This window comes from Natrix helvetica, assembly GCF_964273705.1.
Source record: "Natrix helvetica genome assembly, chromosome: 2".
Lineage (NCBI taxonomy): Eukaryota > Metazoa > Chordata > Lepidosauria > Squamata > Natricidae > Natrix > Natrix helvetica.
This window is the reverse complement of record NC_138552.1, coordinates 78,617,953-78,637,870: the sequence shown is the minus strand read 5'-3', so window position 1 is coordinate 78,637,870 and position 19,918 is coordinate 78,617,953. Positions and strand designations below refer to the sequence as shown.

The window sequence follows — 19,918 nt, the reverse complement described above, 5'->3', positions numbered from 1 at the left end:
TTTAATTTAGCTGATCTGACATATTATTACAAAACTATCATTACCTCTGTCCATTTACTTACTCTTTTTGTACTTTTTAAAGGAGTTGAAAAAATACACAATAATCTTTAATAATTAATTCAACTGTAGCTTTACTGTTGTGTTTCCCAGGGATTTACAATGATTTACATTAGAAATTAATCCAATTTTGTTGTTAGCTGCCAGATTTACTGTTGCAAAACATTGGAAAATTAACATACATGGTTTTTCGATCAATGGGGTTTTAAACCGTGGGAAATTGCATTGGCTGAAAAACCACCACCACAGCAAAAAGTTTTGAATAACCATAGTAATACTTTAGTTAAAGATTGTTTTATTCATATTTGGCATGCTGTAGCTATATTAACAAAGTAATTCAAAGTTATATTGGGATATCTAAAATTTTCTATTTCCCCTAATATTCTAAACATGTTTGTATTGGATATTAGTGGACTAAAGGTTAAATAAATAAAACTTTTAGTTCTATTTAGCCATCTTGGTTTGATTACACAGCAGATTCAAAAAGGCTACCTAATACTTCAGGGAACTTTGCCCTATCACCAATGATGGGGTAAAGTTCAACAGTTATCCAGTTTGTTTCTCTGCATGGAATGAGAAGCATGCAAACTTAAAAGAAGATAAGAAATCCTGGAAGTACAGTTTGGTATTGGAGAATGATAGAAGTAATTGGAGGATGAGAGAAAAGTGAAAGAAATAAGCAAGGATGGAAACACATAAGTATGGATTAGAAAAGATGTTTTAGGATTTACCCAATTTAGATGAGATAAGGGACATGGTGGCTCAGTGGCTAAGATGCTGAGCTTGCCGATCAGAAAGATCGGCAGTTTGACGGTTCAAATCCCTAGTGCTGCATAATGGAGTGAGCTCCCATTACTGGTCTCAGCTTCTGCCAACCTAGCAGTTTGAAAGCATATAAAAATGCAAGTAGAAAAATAGGAAACACCTTTATTGGGAAGATAACAGCATTCTGTACCCCTTCAGCATTTAGTCATGCCGGCCACATGACCACGGAGACGTTTTCGGACAGCGCTGGCTTTTCTGCTTTGAAACGGAGATGAGCACCTCCCCTTAGAGTCGGGAACGACTAGCACATATGCGTGAGGGGAACCTTTACCTTTTAGAGATACTCTAACATAAAGGAAATGTCAATGTTCCTGGTCTTTTTCTGCACTCCTCTCTTAAAATGAATGCACTTAGTATGTGTTCCCCTTGCATTTTTACTTTCTATAATAGTTAAGATTTCAATTTGACAATTACAAGTTGATTTTCTATAATAGTTAAGATTTCAATTTGACAATTACAAGTTGACTAACAGTAAGTGTTTGGAATGTATATCCATACTAAAATAAATACAGAATGTATAACTTGACATGTTATAGAAGGACAGTATGTTTTTTTTGGCCATCAAAAGTGATCAGTGATAGTTAGATTGGTAATCCAAAACAAATGAAGGTCAATAGATTAAAGAAGGCTGGTCAAAATAATGTTTCAAAGCTGAGGTTTTTATCAATCCTTTGACATTTCAAATTTTAAGAATTCCATTTTTTTAAAGTATGGGGAAATGCACAAAGTATTATTTAAACATGTACAGTAGGTGTCTTTTATTCATAAAAGTGCAAAGAGGACTTTTACTTTGGCATCTTATAGCTTCAGCAATATCAAAAGAAATGTGATATTCAAATGACTAGTTAACTTTTCCTGCTCCCCTCCCCTTTTTATTTGAGGTGGTGGTGGTGGGTTTTTTTTTTAACTCAGTATATTTGCCTATAATTGACAAGCTGTTCCAAGGAATTAAGTATTCCCTAGCTAGAAGAATATCCTTGAAGGTAATCAACAAACTGAAACATAGCATGTTTTCTTAGCTTGTAATTCCTGATAAATCAATACTAGGCAAACACTCTTACTTTAAAGGTTAAATACTTTAAGCCCTTTGATAGTAATTGAGTGTATTTTCGAGAGAGGTTTAATTTTGATAGCAGTTTCCCCTCCCCCTTCAGTTCCAATACTTCAATCACACGAGTCCTGAGAGGAAGAGCTGAGCTTTAGCTCATATTGGCTTCTAATTAATATACACAACATTTATATTTACTGTATGTTTGTTTAATGCCTACCTCAGTCTTATACTTTGGAATGCAGATAAGAAAGTTGTGTAATGATATATAATTTTACAGGGCCAATGCTAAACCCATATTGTCGTCTTTTGTTGGTTTGGCTAATTGCAAAATTAATACAGAATTAATGACAGTGATTATAAGTTGTCTGAGAGTTGTAATAGGAATAAAAGGAATATGATGGTATTTGGACACTTCGTAGGCTTTTGGATGAAGCTTGAATTTCTCAAATTATGAATACTTTTCAAAAGAGACCTTATAACAATAACAATAATTATCATGCTTCATCACATATTCCATCTCTCTACTGAAATACAGGAAAAAGCTATACCAAATGTTACAGCCAAATTAGAGATCAGTCTTAGGTTAAATAAGGAGGGTAAAGCTGTATCCAGAGGATTTGCCCATTTGTACAGTATACTGTGCATGCAAGAAAAGAAAACTGTTGCCTTCAGTATTAGGGGTGTGGTTAAGGAAAGGATAAGGAACAGACAGCTTGAAAAAGGATGAGTAAAAGAAAGAGAGGTACACGGATTAGACTCCATTTGCTTAACAGGAATGATGTCCTAGGACTGGGATACCAAGGCCTATAAAACTACGTTGGCATCATAGAAAGTACCTAGAAGCTTATTGGGTCTTCAAGAGACTAGCAGAAGTATGCAAAACTATAAACAATTCTAGAAAACTCTTAAGTTTTCAAAGTTGTACCCAATTTTGAGATCCTCCTGAAAAGTCAAGAGCAAGGGGAGGAGAGCTATGCATATGCTGGATGCCACTTGAGGACACTAGAAAAGGAGATTGACACTTATGTTCAGAGGGAAGCCCTTCTTATCAAATTATTTATGTTGGCACGCATAGCCAATCATGGGCAGAATCTTTGGGAATATTAGTGAACATGAAGGACTTTTAGGAAGGTCTGTGGCCACTAATCATTCTGGAGGATCAGTAGGTTTTACACCCAAGTACAAATCATATTAGGAAAATGAATATTATATGAGGGTATTGAGATATAAATTGGATATTGGGGTAAATGATCATTTCTCCTACACATATTGATCCTCTATGGGTAAGGGAGGAAGATAATATTTTGGATCATAATGCAGAATGATGAAAGTATATATTGCTATGCTTGTTATGGTATGCTTGCTATGGGTATCCATGAGTAATAAAAATTCACTTAGTTTCCATGTCAACCCTATTTCAAAAAAAATATTTTTGGATTCAATATATGAAATCAGAAAGGCATAGCATAGCAAGGAATATGTTTTTGTTCACTTATTTTCCAAGTATCTTGCCAATCAGATAGGTTGGAACTCTCTAAAGCCTGAGACAGGTGGTTAATATAGAGTGATTAAGTTGTTAGTTTTGGAAGGTGAAGCTCCAGACTTCCACTTAGAATCCTCGCTGGAAGGCTCTGTGCCAGACATTTTCTTTCAATCCAACCAATATTGTATAAATTTTAATGTTGACATAAAATAGAAGCAATTGCCCAGGTTAGTTTCCTTGGGATCTGTTGTGACTGTAGCCTTCAAACCAGTGGTGGGATTCAAAATTTTCTACTATCAGTTCTGTGGGTGTGGTTTGGTGGGTGTGACATGGCTTGGTGGGCGTGGCAGGGGAAGGATACTGTAAAATCTCCACTCCCTCCCCACTCCAGGGGAAAGTTACTGCAAAATCCCCATTTCCTCCCAGTCAGCTGGGACTTGAGAAACAGAGAATAGATGGGGATGGAGCCAGTCCAGTGGTGGGTTTCAAAAAATTTTTAGAACCTATTCTGTAGGTGTGGCCTGTTTTGTGGGAGTGGCATGTCAGTCATGTGACCGTGTGGGAGTGACTTGGTGGTCATGTAACCAGGTGGGCAAAATGGAAAATGTGGTGAAACTCACTTAACAATGCTCTTGCTTAGCAACCAAAATTTTGGGCTCAATTGGGATCATAAGTTTCCTTCCTTCCTTCCTTCCTTCCTTCCTTCCTTCCTTCCTTCCTTCCTTCCTTCCTTCCTTCTTTCCTTCCTTTCTTTCTTTCTTCTTGTGTCTTTCTCCCCCACTTATTTTCTTTCTTTCTCTTCCTTCCTTCCTTCTTTCTTACCTCTCTCTCTCCAACTTTCTTTCTTTCTCTTTCTCATTTTTTCTCTCTTTCTCTCTCTCTCTCTGTCATACACACATACACACACCATTTCCCTCATGTCTGCCACTGTCAGTTCTCAAAGAGAAGGAAGGACCCCTGCCTTGGGAAGGGGTTAGACTAGATTACCTCCATGTTCCCTTGCATTCCTCTATGTTCTCTGCCTCATTTAGTTACAAACCACCCCATTCACTTTAAACTTGGTTGCAAATTCCACTCACCTTGTGTGCACCCTGGTCCCACCCAAGGAAGCGAGGTATGGGGGGGGGGAAAGGTGGGAGTTGTTGTGTCCCGGGATTGGCTCCTGCGTCAAAAGAGAAACATAAAACTGGCGACGAAGGTGTTTTAAGAACCCATATAAATACCAGTGAGCATAAAAAAAGACAAATGGCAACCGCAAACGTTTTTGCTGAATACAGACCTGACAAGGAATCGTGGGAGGCATTCCTAGAGAGATTTGAATGCTTTATTCAAGCCAACGATTTAACTGGTCTGTCTTCTGAAAGAAGAGGTGTCTTTCTGAATTGCTGTGGACCAGACATGTTCGCAACAGCCAGGGCACTGGCAGCTCCAACTCCTGTACACACAATTGCCTGGGATTCACTGCTGGCTAAACTCAAAGCTCATTACGGTCCTACACCTTCCCGTTTTGCTCGCAGACATCTATTTCGCAAGCGTGTGCAAGCGGAAGGTGAGTCTATAAGTAAATACATTGCTTCCTTGAGAGCCGCAGTAATTCACTGCGAGTTTAGTGATTTAGACGAAGCATTGTTAGAGCAATTTATATATGGACTTAATGACTTGCGTTTACAACGCCGCCTCCTTGCAAGGGCTGAATTGTCCCTTAAAATAGCAGTTGATGAGGCAAGAGCAACTGAAATGGCTGAAAAATCAACAACAGAGTTTCAGCGCTACCACTTGGCTGCCAGCATTGCTTCATCAGCAGCTTCAATCCACAACCAGAGTCACAATTTAAACAATGAAGTCAATGCAGACATTGATGTTAGTCGCCTTAAAATCGCAAACAACAGAGGAAACAACCCCAGAGGTAATTGGGGTGGGTGTTTAAGCTGCGGAGGCAAGCACCTGAGATCCCAGTGCAGATTCAAAGCTGCAGTGTGCCGGCGCTGTGGAAAGAAGGGACACCTGGCTACTGTTTGTTGGGCGTGGATACCTGCAAATAAGGAAGCCACTCCACAAACTTCAAATCGCCCAAACTCTGGACGACCAACCGTTCGTCAGACAAACAGCTGTCCTTCCGTGATTAATGAAGACAATTCTGCAGAATGGACTATCGATTCAGCATCCACTGAAGGTAACAACTCAGAAAAAATCCATATAACCATTGAACTGGAGGGCAAGCCTTGCATCATGGAGCTGGATACCGGATCAGCGAAATCTATAATCTCTTGGAACACACTACGCTCCCTAATACCATCAATACGCCAAGACCAGTTGACATCTCCCCGCTGCCATTTGAGGGACTATCAGGGAAATATCATCCCTGTCATCGGCTGTGGAAAATTCCATGTGCACTATGGCCACTTTAAGGGCCAACTACCCCTCATAGTAGTTGCCAAACCTTTAGCCTCACTATTGGGCATGGACTGGTTTCGGGCAATAGGTCTTTCAATATCGGGAGTTAATCACACTGACCAAGGGGATGAAATGGACGGGTTGCTAAGGGAATTTGCAGATGTATTTTCCCCATCCTTAGGTAAATACAAGGGCACACCTATATCCCTAAACCTTGACCCACAGGTGGCACCCATTCGGCTTAAAGCCTGCTGCGTTCCATTAGCTTTAAAACATAAAGTGGATGCGGAAATAGATAAACTACTGGAACAAGGGGTGATTGAGCCAGTAGATCACACAAAATGGGAAACTCCCATAGTAATTCCCTTGAAGGCAGATGGCTCTATAAGAATATGCGCTGACTATAAGGCAACATTAAATAGAGCCTTACAGGCACACCCTTACCCTGTCCCAGTGGTACAACATGTGTTGCACTCACTGGGTCAGGGCAAGATATTCGCAAAGCTGGATTTGGCACAAGCCTACCAGCAATTACCCGTAGATGCTGATACTGCACTAGCACAAACAATTGTGACACACCGCGGGGCATTCAAGTGCAACAGGCTTCAATTTGGGGTATGCGTTGCTCCCGGTTTATTCCAAAGCATTATGGAGCACGTACTCCATGGAATACCCGGGGTTATTCCATACTTTGATGATGTTGTGATTGCGGCTAAAAATCGGTCACAACTCGCTATCACACTCAGACAAGTGTTTAGGCGTTTCAGAGAATCTGGCCTCAGGTTAAAGAAAGAAAAATGCAAAATAGGAGTGCCAGCTGTAGAGTTCTTAGGGTATCTAATTGACAGTCAGGGCATCCACCCCATACCAGCAAAGATGGAGGCAATTAATGCAGCCCCAACACCAACAAATAGGGCAGAATTACAAGCATTTTTAGGACTTTTGAATTTTTATTCAAGCTTCATACCTCATAAGGCTTCGGTGGCAGAACCTCTGCACCGTTTGTTAGACACTTCTGCAAATTGGAGTTGGACGAACCGCGAGGAGAAAGCTTTCATGGAAGTTAAGAAGTTGCTAACAACAGCACCAATACTAGCCCAATACAATGAAAAATTGCCATTAATTCTGGCATGTGACGCCTCCCCGTTTGGAGTTGGTGCTGTATTAAGCCACATATTTCCAAACGGACTAGAGGTTCCTATAGCGTTCTATTCACGAGCACTGTCAAAAGCAGAATGAAACTATAGTCAGTTAGATAAAGAGGCATTGGCAGCCGTGGCAGGGGTTAAAAGATTCCATCATTATCTGTATGGACGGCCCTTTCAATTGGTAACAGATCATAAACCTTTGTTAGGAATTTTAGCTGGGGATCGTCCTACTCCTCACATTATATCACCACGAATGTCACGATGGGCAGAGTTTATGGCAGCTTACAATTATAAATTACAACATAGACCAGGTAAGCAAATGGGAAATGCAGACGGACTGAGTCGCTGTCCAATGCACACTTTAGTGTCTGACCCTGCTCCAGTACACAGCGTGTGCCTGCTAGATGAATTTAGACTACCTCTATCAGCAAAGGATATCGCATATCATTCACGAAAAGACTCCATTATAATGCAAGTAATGGATTGGGTACACCGTGGGTGGCCAACGGACCCAGTGGGGTTAGAATTCTTACCATTTTACCGTCGCAGAGAAGAATTATCTGTGCTACAAGGGTGTCTGTTGTGGGGCTCTAGAGTTGTAATTCCAAAAACTTTAAGACAGATTGTACTGGACAGACTCCATGAAGGGCACCCAGGAATAGTTAGAATGAAGGGGCTGAGCAGAAGTTATGTATGGTGGCCATCCATTGATAATAACATCACGGAGTGGGTACAGAAATGCCAACCATGTCAAAAGGTCCGGCCAGCCCCTGTGGCCGCACCAGTAAGAGAATGGGACAAACCATCTGTGCCCTGGAGTAGAATACACGTAGATTTTCTAGGGCCATGGTTAGGACAAACTATCTTCATAGTGGTTGATGCACTGTCAAAATGGGTAGAGTTATTTCTGATGCGTAGCACAACTGCAGAAGCAACTATAGCAGTTTTAAACAAATTATTCGCCACACATGGGTTGCCTGATACATTGGTATCAGACAATGGGCCACAATTCACAGCAGCTACTTTCCAAATTTACTTAACATCATTGGGAATAACGCACGCTCAAATAGCACCATATCACCCTGCTGGGAATGGATTAGCAGAACGCGCCATATGCTCAGCTAAAGAGGCATTAAGCCGAATGGGGAATCTTCCATGGCCAGAGAAAATAGCTTCATACTTATTAACCCAACACACCACACCAAACCCCATAACAGGGAAAAGCCCTGCTGAGATTTTAATGGGACGGAAATTACGCACCACATTAAATAGGCTTCACCCAACATACTCACCTCGGAATTCAGTACAGGATGACCCTCCTAGAGTATTCAATAGGGGGGAGGGGGTGTTTGCACAAAATTTTATGGGGGAACCTAAGTGGGTGCTGGGTTGGATATCTGAGATAACAGGGCCCTGTTCTTACAGGGTCCAGCTATGTGATGGTCGGGAATGGAGAAGACATATTAATCAATTATGCAGACGAATGACGGGGTCCGCAGCTGACACAGTACAAGACACAGTTACCAGGGAAGTTCAAGTTCCGTTACCAGTTGATGAGTTACCTGTTGGAGAAGAACCCGAGTTGCATGGACAAGTGTCTGTATTGTTAGCACCACTGGCACGGGGGCCAGAGAGAGGCAATGTTTTGTGCCCTGGGGCTCCTGATGCTGGCTTACGCAGATCTCAGAGAAGACGGAGAAGACCAGCATATTTGCAGGACTATGCATGTGCAGTCCGGGGGGAAGGAGTGTTGTGTCCCGGGATTGGCTCCTGCGTCCATGCAGGCTCGATGGGATCGTTAAACAAGCTGATTGGTTAACTGTCTGACAGCTCAGCTATAAAAGGGCTGTCAGATGGAGAGTTGTTAAGTTCGTTACTTTGTATCTTGAGCAGAATAAACCGTTACTGTTAACTCGGCTCCTCAGTTACTGTTTCAGTAAAAGAGAAACATAAAAGGAGTCTTTGGCTCCATGTGTCTAAATCTTCTTCCCCGCCTCAGTTGATCGGCGAGGGGTGCTGCTGCTGAGGTGGCACAGCAGTAGCGGTGGCGGCGGGGAGTCAGGGTGCTGCCCGCTGAGCCACGTGACCCACAGCTAGCCCAGGAGCAGTAGCCACCACCGCCAGCCGCCCTGCGCTGCCATTGCTCACTACCACTCAGGCTGAAAGCCGGGCACGCAGAGGGAGCATGGTGGCAGTGATAGAAGTCGAGCAGCAGCAGCACTTTGGTGGGCGCTCAGGGAAGGAAGGAATGAAGGAGGCTGCAGGCTCATTTGCCCTCAGCTACGTGACCTACTTTCATTCTCTGCTGCCCGAACGAATGAAGGAGGCAGACGGAGAATGAAAGGAAATCGCGTAGCTGAGGCAAATGAGCCTGCAGCTTCCTTCCTTCACAGTTCACATGTTTGGGCAAGTGGGGGGCTTTCTCGCACACCTTCGGAGAAAGAACGAAGGCCTGCAAGAAAGCCCCCCACTGCCTCTCAGAGGCGGGGCGATTGGTGAGCCAGCCAATCAGTGAGCGGAGGACAGGGAAAGCATGGTGCGGATGGGCGCGGTGTGCGAGTGTCAACCGGACAGGCGGGGGGAGTGAGTGAGGTAGGGCAGGCGGGAGGAAGCATTACGGTACTGTCCCACTGGATGAATAGGTTCTAAAAGGTATGGTAAATTTGATGAACCCCTTCTGGCGTACCGGTGAGAACCAGGAGCAACCCACCCCATGCCAGTCAGATGTGGTATTTACGGTTATCCAAACTACTCAAAATTTCTGCTACAGGTTCCCCAGAACTGGTCAGAACCTGCTGAATACCCCCTCTGATTCAAACCAGACTTCACACGCCCATGAGTTATCTGCATAGCTAGCTACATAGAAAGCTCATGGTTATTGATAAAGTCAGTTTGGTTCATTAAAAGAAGGAACAGAATTTTTCCAAACTCCATGAAGAGAGACTAGCAAAAGGTCAACTAGTCTGTCTCCCTAGCAAACCCCTGAATAACATGAGGAATTCTTAAGGAGCTAGGGAAGTCTAGGGATATGAAGCAGGGAAATATACCCCCTTTACTGATTCTCAGAGGCTTCCTGGATAAATTAAATCTTGGCAAGATTTCTTGGCAAGTGGTTTCAGATGTGGCCTGCTATTTATCAGATAACAATGAAGTTTGTCCATATACTAGTAACATTTGGAAATCTATGTTTCCTATCATACACAGTCCAATAAACTATTGCACAACTACTATGTTGTAAATTTAGAGGAAAAGTCACCATTAAAAGATACATCAGGGTTGCATTTTACTATCATAGTTGATGATAAATATTATATTAATATATCCCTGTGGGCATGTCTGTGTAACATTTCTAACTTTCCTTTCTTCACAATTCCTCTATTCTGCATGGTCTATTTCACTTTAATAATACCCTCTAGTCTTTCAGCTAATATTTGAGATGATTTAATTTAAAAGGAATGTGGGAAACTAATTTTCTAGAATGATCACCCCATTTCTAATCTCGAAGCAGAACAACAAAATATATGCAGCATATGTAATATACTTTAGATAAATTCTGCATAGATATTGATTTTGAAAAATAGCAAGAGACATTTTGACACTTTGATGAGTGACAAGATCATGGTGGTGTACTTAAAGGTGAACTGAAAATACAGTTTTCTGAATTGACCTATTTAAAAAAATAGGTCAATAAGCCATAAAACATTAAAAGGTTGACTTAAATCATTTAAAAATAATAGGCCATATCCTAGTAAAGATCTTTGTACAGTCTTTGTACCATGTATTGCTCTATTGTATTTTACTTTAATTTATTGTCATTGTACATATATACACAGTATACACATACAATGAAATTCACATAACACCCAGAGACCAGGCCCAACACACATAAAAATCCCCAAACATGCCCCCAGTCACCAAATACATTCACCGCCCCTAAACCACCCAAGCATCCACACAACAAACCAAGTAGTACTGTCCAATAACTCACTGATGGTGGCCCTTTAGTTCATTGTTGAGTGCAATTATAGCTCTGGGATAAAAGCTATTCAGAAGACCTGTGGTCCTAGTTTTAATTGTTCTATATCTTCTGCCAGAAGGCAACAATCTAAAAAGATTGTAAGCAGGATGGGAAGAGTCTATGAGAATATTATGCAACTTCCTCAAACATTGAGATGCGAAGATGTCATCCAGGGCTGGTAGCTGGAGCCCGGTGATATTCTGGGCAGTTTTAATGATTCTCTGTAGAATGTTTTTGTCTGCTGCAGAGCTGGTCCCATACCATGCAAGCATGCCGTATGTCAGGGCACTCTCAATAGTGCTGCGATAGTAGGACAGAAGTAGATGCTGAGATAGATTTATCTTCCTTAGCATTCTCGGGAAGTACATCCTCTTCTGTGCCTTAATTTTCTGCCTATATCAAATGTTTTTCTTTTCCATCCCAACAATTTATCTTATCCAACCTCACTGAGTTGGTTTTGATGGATCATGTGATCCAGAGAATGTGTCATGCAGCACTTGGCAGGATCATTCTAAAGTTGTTTTTTCAAGAGGCAGCTGGACTTTCTTGTTTTTCTTTGAAGTTGTTTCACTTTTCATCCAAGAAGCTTCTTCGGCTGTGACTGGATAGTGGGGAATGGAAAAAAATATATTCCTTGCAGACAGCAGGTCATTTGCATTCTTTTGAGAGCCATTGAGGCCACTTGGAGGTTTGTCTGTATGTTCAGGGTCACCTGAGTAGGTCAAATGGGTGTGGAGCCTTTTAGGAACTGTTGAAATGACTGTGTTGTGGACCTGTGCTTTCTGCAGAATGTTTTCTGATCTGTGTCCCTTCACTGATGAACATAGGCATAGGCTGTTGTGGATGAGTCTGTGTTGTCTGTATCTCAAACTGAAGTGCAAATGGTTCCTGTCTCCTTCACTTTTTCTGGAAATTCATTCATATTCCCACATCATTAGAACGGTGTTCATCCTAAAGTGCATAGGTAAATGCCTATGGAGATTCTCAGCTATCCAGATCATGGTTGCACAAAAGCTGCTTTTCAAGAAGCAAATGGACTTTCTTGTTTTTCTTTGACGATGGGCAGAAAATGTCCTGCAGCAAGCACAGTCCACAACACATTCCTTTCAGCAGTTCCAAGAAGGCTTCTCAGACATTTACATTACTCAGATAACCTGAGAACACAGACAAACCTCCAAGTGACCTCAGTGACTCTCTAAAAGAATGCAAATGACTAGCTGTCTACAAGGAATACAAATATTTCTATGCCCTACTATTCAGTCAGAGCTGAAGAAGTTTCTTGGATGAGAAGTAGAACAACTTCAAAAAAACAAACAAACAAGAAAGTCCAGTTGCTTTTTGAAAAAGCACCTTTGGGGCAACCATGACTTGGATGATTGAGAATCTCCATAGATTCTTGGCAGGATCATTTTCTATTTCCTTCCTTTCTTGATCACCTCGTACTGACTTAGGTATTAGAACACGGGTCCTCAAACTACGGCCCGGGGGCCACATGCGGCCTGCCAAAGCCATTAACCTGGTCCATACATGACTATGAGGCCACCCTGCCCACATCGCTCTGCCCACCCTTAGGCCCCCGGAAGCCAAAAAATGGGCAAAGATGGCCTGGTTTTGGCCAAAAGAAATGAGCCATTTTTACCCATTTTTTTGACTGCAGAATGCTTCAGGAGATGGGGGAGATGAAGAATTGGGTGCACAGACACCCCAGGAGGCCAAAAATTGGGCCTGTTTTTCACCTCCCCACCTCCAGAAGATAGAGAAAAAGAGAGAGAGACGGAGAGAGAGAGATAGACAGACAGAGACTTGTTGATTGTAAGATGCTTAGGGCAGAGAAGAATTGCTGCAAAACTGAGTTTCCTGAAGTGGACCACTAGTCTCCCAAACAACTGAAAAAATGATCTAGTAAAAAGAAAAGTCAACCAAAAGAGCAACATGCAACAAAACCAAATAAAAAATCCCCAGGAGCAAAACAAATAAAAGTTTAATTTGTGTGCATTGTTTAATGGACTGTTAAATTGGCAAAACCCACCTAGTCACATGACCTAGCCATGCTCACCCAGTCACATGACCACATAGCCACCCGCACCCAGTCACATGACCACCTCGCTATGCCCACCCAGCCGGTCCGGCCCCACAACAGTCTGAGGGACCATGAATTGGCCCCCTGTTTAAAAAGTTTGAGGACCCCTGTATTAGACCATCCTGGAATCTTTTGCAAATATATACATTAGAATTTTTTGGAAATTTCCAAGTAAGCAAAGGATGAATAAATCTTTCATTTTGTTTCAAAGGGATAGTGCTTATACTTTAAATAAATACATCCATAGTGATATTTAAAAATATATTTTTGTTTCTTCTTTCAGCCCTCTGTCCTGAGACACAACAACAGGATGTGCCTTGGAAAAGAGTAAGTCACTTATTTGTGTATATTTATATCAACTGTACATATATCCCTCAACATTGTGATCCAGCCTTAGTCTAGGAAAAATTGATCACAGTTGGATACATTACTCTTAAACATTGATCTTGTATATTGAACTCAGTTATTTAGAAAATAAAGTCAGCCCATGAAATATAATACTTCATAGATTATGGGATTCATATACTGGTTATATCAATTAAAACAACATAAGAGCTAGTGTTTATATGGGAGATATTAAAGGTATATAAAGATTACAGTTCACATAATGATGGGGTATGATTATCATTATTAAAAGAGGAGGAGGAGGAGAAGGAGGATAGCAGGAATAGATCCCCCCCTCCATATGATCTACTTAGGAGTAATTGTTCATGGGCACAGTCTCTGAGATCTTTAAAGAGGAATTGTGATGATATTGTCAACAATTACAGAGGCTATTGATAAATGTACAAAATGAATGATGTTCCTAATGTTTTGGATTCATTCACAGTAGAACTTGCAGACTCAGTGTTCATTGTCATATATATGCAATGGCCACTAGCAAAATGTGAATTTAGAAATTTGGGGAAATAAGAAAGCATGAGAAAGTAATCAAAGATTGCCACACCTTAACTTTTTTAGTATAAAAAAAGGGAAGTAGAAATGCGAGCAGGCTTTCAAGATTCAGAGAGAGAGAGAGATAAAGGGACAGGGAGGGAGGGGGGAGGGAGGGGGGGAGGGAGGGAGGGAGGGAGGGAGGGAGAGAGAGAGAGAGAGAGAGAGAGAGAGAGAGAGAGAGAGAGAGAGAGAGAGAGATTGCCTCTCTTAATAAAATAGAGTTAAGGTATTTCTGTTATCTATTTCCTGCTCTGCCCTACCATAAAGACCTACAATCATTGGTACTCTTCAGTATGTTCCTTATTGCTATGTGATTTTTAAACTATTTCTGTGTATTGTTCTAACCTCTTTTAGTAATGTGTTTATATGATTTAAATTTAATTGTGGTGTGTGTGTGCGCGTGCATGCATGCATGCATGTGTGTCAAAGGAATAAATACCGCAAGTCAGAATTTAGGATTTTCATATCTTTTGCTGGGACTTAGATTCAATGTCTGTGAGGTAGTTAAAGATTTCATCACTGAGCATATCAGAAATTACAGCAGCCAGTTCATACACATTTTAAATTGGGGATGGCAGATCTCTTCTAGGCGTTAAGCCTCCAGAGTACATGTTATAGAGATGAAGAAGTAGGTCAGTTTTTCTTATGCTGCAACATCTTCTCTCTCTCTCTCTCTCTCTCTCTCTCTCTCTCTCTCTCTCTCTCTCTCTCTCTCTCTCTCTCTCTCTCTCTCTCTCTCTCTCTCTCTCTCTCTCTCTCTCACACACACACACACACACACACACACGAGCAAAGAATTGGGGGATACAATAAAAGCCTCTTTTCAATTCATTCACCCATGCACACATGCAAAACCCTAGGTTCCTTCAAATCATGAAAAAGCAAAGTTATAAAATTTGTATTGCAGAATGCCTTTCATAGTTAATAATGTATGCATTCAATTAAACCTTGAAATTCCACAGCTCTGTAGATTATAATACAATCTTTTCATGCATATAAAAAACACTATTCCGTTAATGTTTATAGCAATACTGCTACATACATTTTAGTACCATTTCTATGAGAAGCAAATAATTTATGCATATTGTACTGGGTTTAGACTCAGTTCCTTTGTGCCATGTGAGATTATATCCTTACTGCCAATATGGTGTGTGTGTGTGTGTGTGTGTGTGTGTGTGTGTGTGTGTGTGTTTATGTAAAAATAATGCACATAGAAGAAACTTTTTTTGCCATTCTGGCATTCACAATTCAAATATTTTCAAACACTTAAAACAATGATTGAAACTTGATCCCAGGGCAAAAGTGGAAGTCTATTAATCAAATATGTTTAAAAGAATCTAAAATAATCTTCTCTGGTTTATAACTATAATGTGGGAAATCCAATATTTCTGCTCAAACAAAGAGACTAGAAGATATATTTACAGAAAGTCTTATGATGTTTGTAGTTGACTTTGCAAAAGAAAACATTTATAAACCTTTACAGTGCATGACAGGTGTCATGAATTCTCCTGAGGATTAGTATATTCAGATATAGTCTTTCATTTGAACTTCAAACACACATTTCACTAAGGTGTGTTTTTAATAGCTTTTGGAAATTAAACCCTTTATATTTGTCTCATTCTAATATCCTCAATAAATTTATTTCAGGAAACAACTTTTCACAAAACCAAATGTAATTATAATTTTGTATATCAGAAAAAAAGGGACTTGTGTCTGATAAGTTCATGTATATTCTATTAGTGTTCTTCAAAGAAAGGGAAACTTAATGCAAAAAAAAATATTTACCAATTTAGCTCCATTTTTTCAAATAATACATTTACTAATATATAACTGAGAATTGTTTTAAATCTTGTTTTAAAACATTGCAGTTTTACTTGATAAGCTTTAAGGGTGGTCTCTTTTGACATTGATCAGAGGAAAAAAACAATCATTTCTATGTTCTACTCAAGGTTGTATGCTTTAAATTAGTCTTGAATAACTTATTACATTATTTTTAACAGTAATTAGTTATGGCTAACCCTTGTTGAATAGAGGTATCTATGAAATTCATGAACAAACTAAAATAAAAAAGCAGGTGAGAATGTGTAATAATGCTTAATAGATTAATCAAGATCAATTCTAGATAATAGTCATGGAAGTGAGATTTGATCTTTTTAATTTGTAGGTAGGAGAGAATGATTTTTTGAAAAATCAACTGAAAAGTGTTAGATTTGAAACAGATCTGGTTTGGTTTCACAGATGCATACAAATAACTGCAGGCTGCATGTGAGGTCAGTTGTAAATAATATAAATCATTTAGTTTTGATTGTTTGCATACACAAAAACACACACAAATATTTAAGCTTTGATCTGTATAAATGTTACATTTTGAGTTTCTGTCAATGAATGATGATCAAGAATAATTATAACAATAAAGTGAAAAAGAAAAAAAATCCAGTGAAGAATATTAATATATATCACATTCAACTTTTTAATGTTTAAAGCTAGAACATATAAAATCATAGTGTCACATCTTCTCACTTCTACATGATAAGATCATTTCAAAGCATGATAATCCTTAGAAAGAGTTCCGTGAAACAAGATTCAAATAAAAGTATCATTTTAATGGCATATATTAAAACAGGGGCAAACATTTCTAAGCTAAGGGAAAGAGGAAAACCTTTTATGAGTTTTTCATCCCTGACAGATTTATGGGAATGATTATTAGGGAAATACACATCATACCATAGCTTGTTATAATTTTTATTTATAATCTATAAACACTAGGGAACACAGAACAGAATAGATGCGTTGAAATAAACCATATCAACACACATTCAAAAGAGACAATAAAAAAGCTAAGAAAGAAGGAACAAAAAACCTCACATTTTCTCCAGCCGCCAACACTCAGATAAGCAGGGATTAACACCAGAAAAACAATCAAGCAGAAAACAATATCCTAATCAAGAAACTATTAAGGAGAAAAGCACCCACCATTATTTTCATCTACCTCCTATGTGTAGGGTGTAATTCTGCAGAAGAACTTTTATCTGTGAACTTCTGAATCAAGCTCAAAGTTATGAATCAATCTTCTGAATCAATCTCAAAGATTTTTTGCAGATTGATAGCTTGCATTTTATAAGAATAGAAAGAATACTCTGCCCTTCACTCATTCACATTCTCAGGTTTCCTGGAGATGATGAACCATTCACAATAACTTCAATGCTTTCAACCTTTGCATATATTCAGTTATAAGTCATCAAGTCACTTGCTCAATTGGGTTACCATGTAACTCTAATAATTAAAACATAGAAGGTTTACATTTATTTTGATTTGCAACTTTCTCTAATGTATACTTTTAAAAAGATTTTGAGCCCAAAATTTCATTGCCATTTCACAGATTGAAGGGAGAAAAACAGTCTTGGTAAGAATGTACAGTTTGTGAACTGTAGAAGTCAGTCCAATTTAGAATTTCAGGATGATCCTACCAAGTAATTGCAATGATATATAATAGACTGGAAACCCTGCCCCCCCCCACTATATATATATATATATATATATATATATATATATATATATATATATATATATATATATATATATATATATATATATATATATATATATATATATATATATATATATATATATATATATATATATATATATATATATATATATATATATATATATATATATATATATATATATATATATATATATATATATATATATATATATATATATATATATATATATATATATATATATATATATATATATATATATATATATATATATATATATATATATATATATATATATATATATATATATATATATATATATATATATATATATATATATATATATATATATATATATATATATATATATATATATATATATATATATATAACATGAATCTCCCTAGACACTGAGGCAGTTCCTGAGTGGAGGTAACAAGAGTCATAGCCCGTATGATTTCTACAGCCACACGGATCCTGGGACTTGTGAAATGGGTAACAGAGGCAGCTAGAGGCTTAGGATGGGGGCAGCATTGGAAAAAGCACATGGGAGGAAGAGAGGAAGCTGTTTCCATAAGAAGACCATGTCAAGCCTTTCAACTGCAGATGTGAAGGAGACCTTCAGGAGAAGGAAGACAAGGAACAAGAAGCAAATGGGAGCATGTACCATGCAAGCCTTTGTTAGGATAAATATTATCCAGAAGCAGGGACGTGCGGTCAGGGGAGGCAGGGGAGGCAGAGCCTCACCTCTCTTCATGAAATAATAGTATGTATGTATGTGTGTGTGTATATATATATATATATATATATATATATATATATATATATATATATATATATATATATATATATATATATATATATATATATATATATATATATATATATATATATATATATATATATAATATTATATTATATTATATTATATTATATTATATTAATTATATTATATACATCCGTCCGTCCGCACCCAGGAGCTGCGGAGGCAGAAATGTTGTCGGTGCTCCCGGATGACGAAGGCACGAAAGCGACTGGGGAATGACGAGAACCTTCCTGCCTCTGCTGGATTTCGCAATATGCAGTCGCGAGGAGCGCGCAAAGTCCAGCAGAGGCAGGAAGGTTCTCGTCATTCCCCAGTCGCTTCCGAGGACTGCGGAGCGCGAGCTGGCAGAGCACGCTCAGGAAGGTGGGGAATGGGATCACGTGTGCTAGAGGCTGAGGCAGCTGAGCCTCCAGCACACGTGGTCCCATTCCCCGCCTTCCTGATGACGTCACCAGCCTCACCAGCAATAAACCTCACCACACGTCACTGTCCAGAAGTATCCATCTATCCACTCCATTCCTCTCCATATCCTGGTCATTGCCTTTTAAATATCATTGAGTTAATAGCAAAAGCTGAATGCATAGCTGAACAATTAGGCAGTTGCGGGGGGGTGGGGGTGGGGGGAGCGGGATAAATCTCCTGGAGCTCTGAAGGGCTTCAGAGAAAGTGTCTGAGTGTCGTATTTTTTACTGGTTTACCATGTGTGTGTCAAGCCTCGTTTTCTAAATTGAAACTCCTACCTAGCAACTTATACCTTGAAGGCTTCCTTTTTTAATGTGGGGGAAAACAGAAGGTCGAACCGCATTATGTCTATCCACTTCTCTCTCCTGTACAAATTGCAGCAGAAAAATTACTGGCAAAGTATGGGAGCAGCCAAGTTAAAAGCTATCAGTTGTCTATTTAGGAAAGGGGCTTTTTTAAAAAAAATGCAATTTGATCTGCGTTGCCAGAAACTTTAGTTATATTCATAATTTCTCTGATTTAAAATTGTATCCTTCAAATTGTGAAAAAGTGTAAATAGGAGAAAGTGACAGAAAAGAAGACGCATTGTGGGAGAACTGTGTCAGTCTGTGATAACCAAAAATCAGAAAGAATTTGATAACCATAAGAGTGGCTAAACTGACACAGTATAGAGCAGAGTTGGTGAACCTTTTCGGCATCGAGTGCTGAAATGGGCTTGTGCCAGAAACCGGAAGATGCACATGCAGGAAATATGATCTTCTGGTTTCCAGGGCGCATGTGCACCGGCCACTTGGTCTTCCAGTTTCTGGTGGGCATATGCATGCAAAGACCAGATGGCCGGTGCACATGCACATGCCGGAAACCAAAAGAGCATCTTCTTGGCACATGCATGTGCACTTGGCACATGCATGTGCACTGGGAGCCATCACCTGTTGCTCTTCCAGTTTCTGGCACTCCCACGTGCGTGAAGACCAGCTGGCCAGCATGCCAGAATCTGGAAGAGCAACAGGTGATGGCTCATGTGCCCGGAGAGATGGTTCTGTGTACCACTTCTGGTAGAAGTGCTATAGGGTCGCCATCATGGATATAGAGGAAAGAACATTCCATGAAATTTGTGGTAGCTCACAAAAAC

General features: G+C 39.5%; 1 protein-coding gene across 4 annotated transcripts in view; it reads left to right on the top strand.

The window, feature by feature from the left end:
• PTPRD (protein tyrosine phosphatase receptor type D) overlaps positions 1-19,918 on the top strand; it is a 1,361,199-nt gene that overhangs the window by 405,561 nt on the left and 935,720 nt on the right. For all 4 annotated transcript variants that reach the window (XM_081945773.1, XM_081945775.1, XM_081945774.1 and 1 more), the window contains exon 6: positions 13,340-13,383. The gene's annotated coding sequence lies outside the window, so the exon portion shown is untranslated. The remainder of the gene's footprint in view (positions 1-13,339; positions 13,384-19,918) is intronic.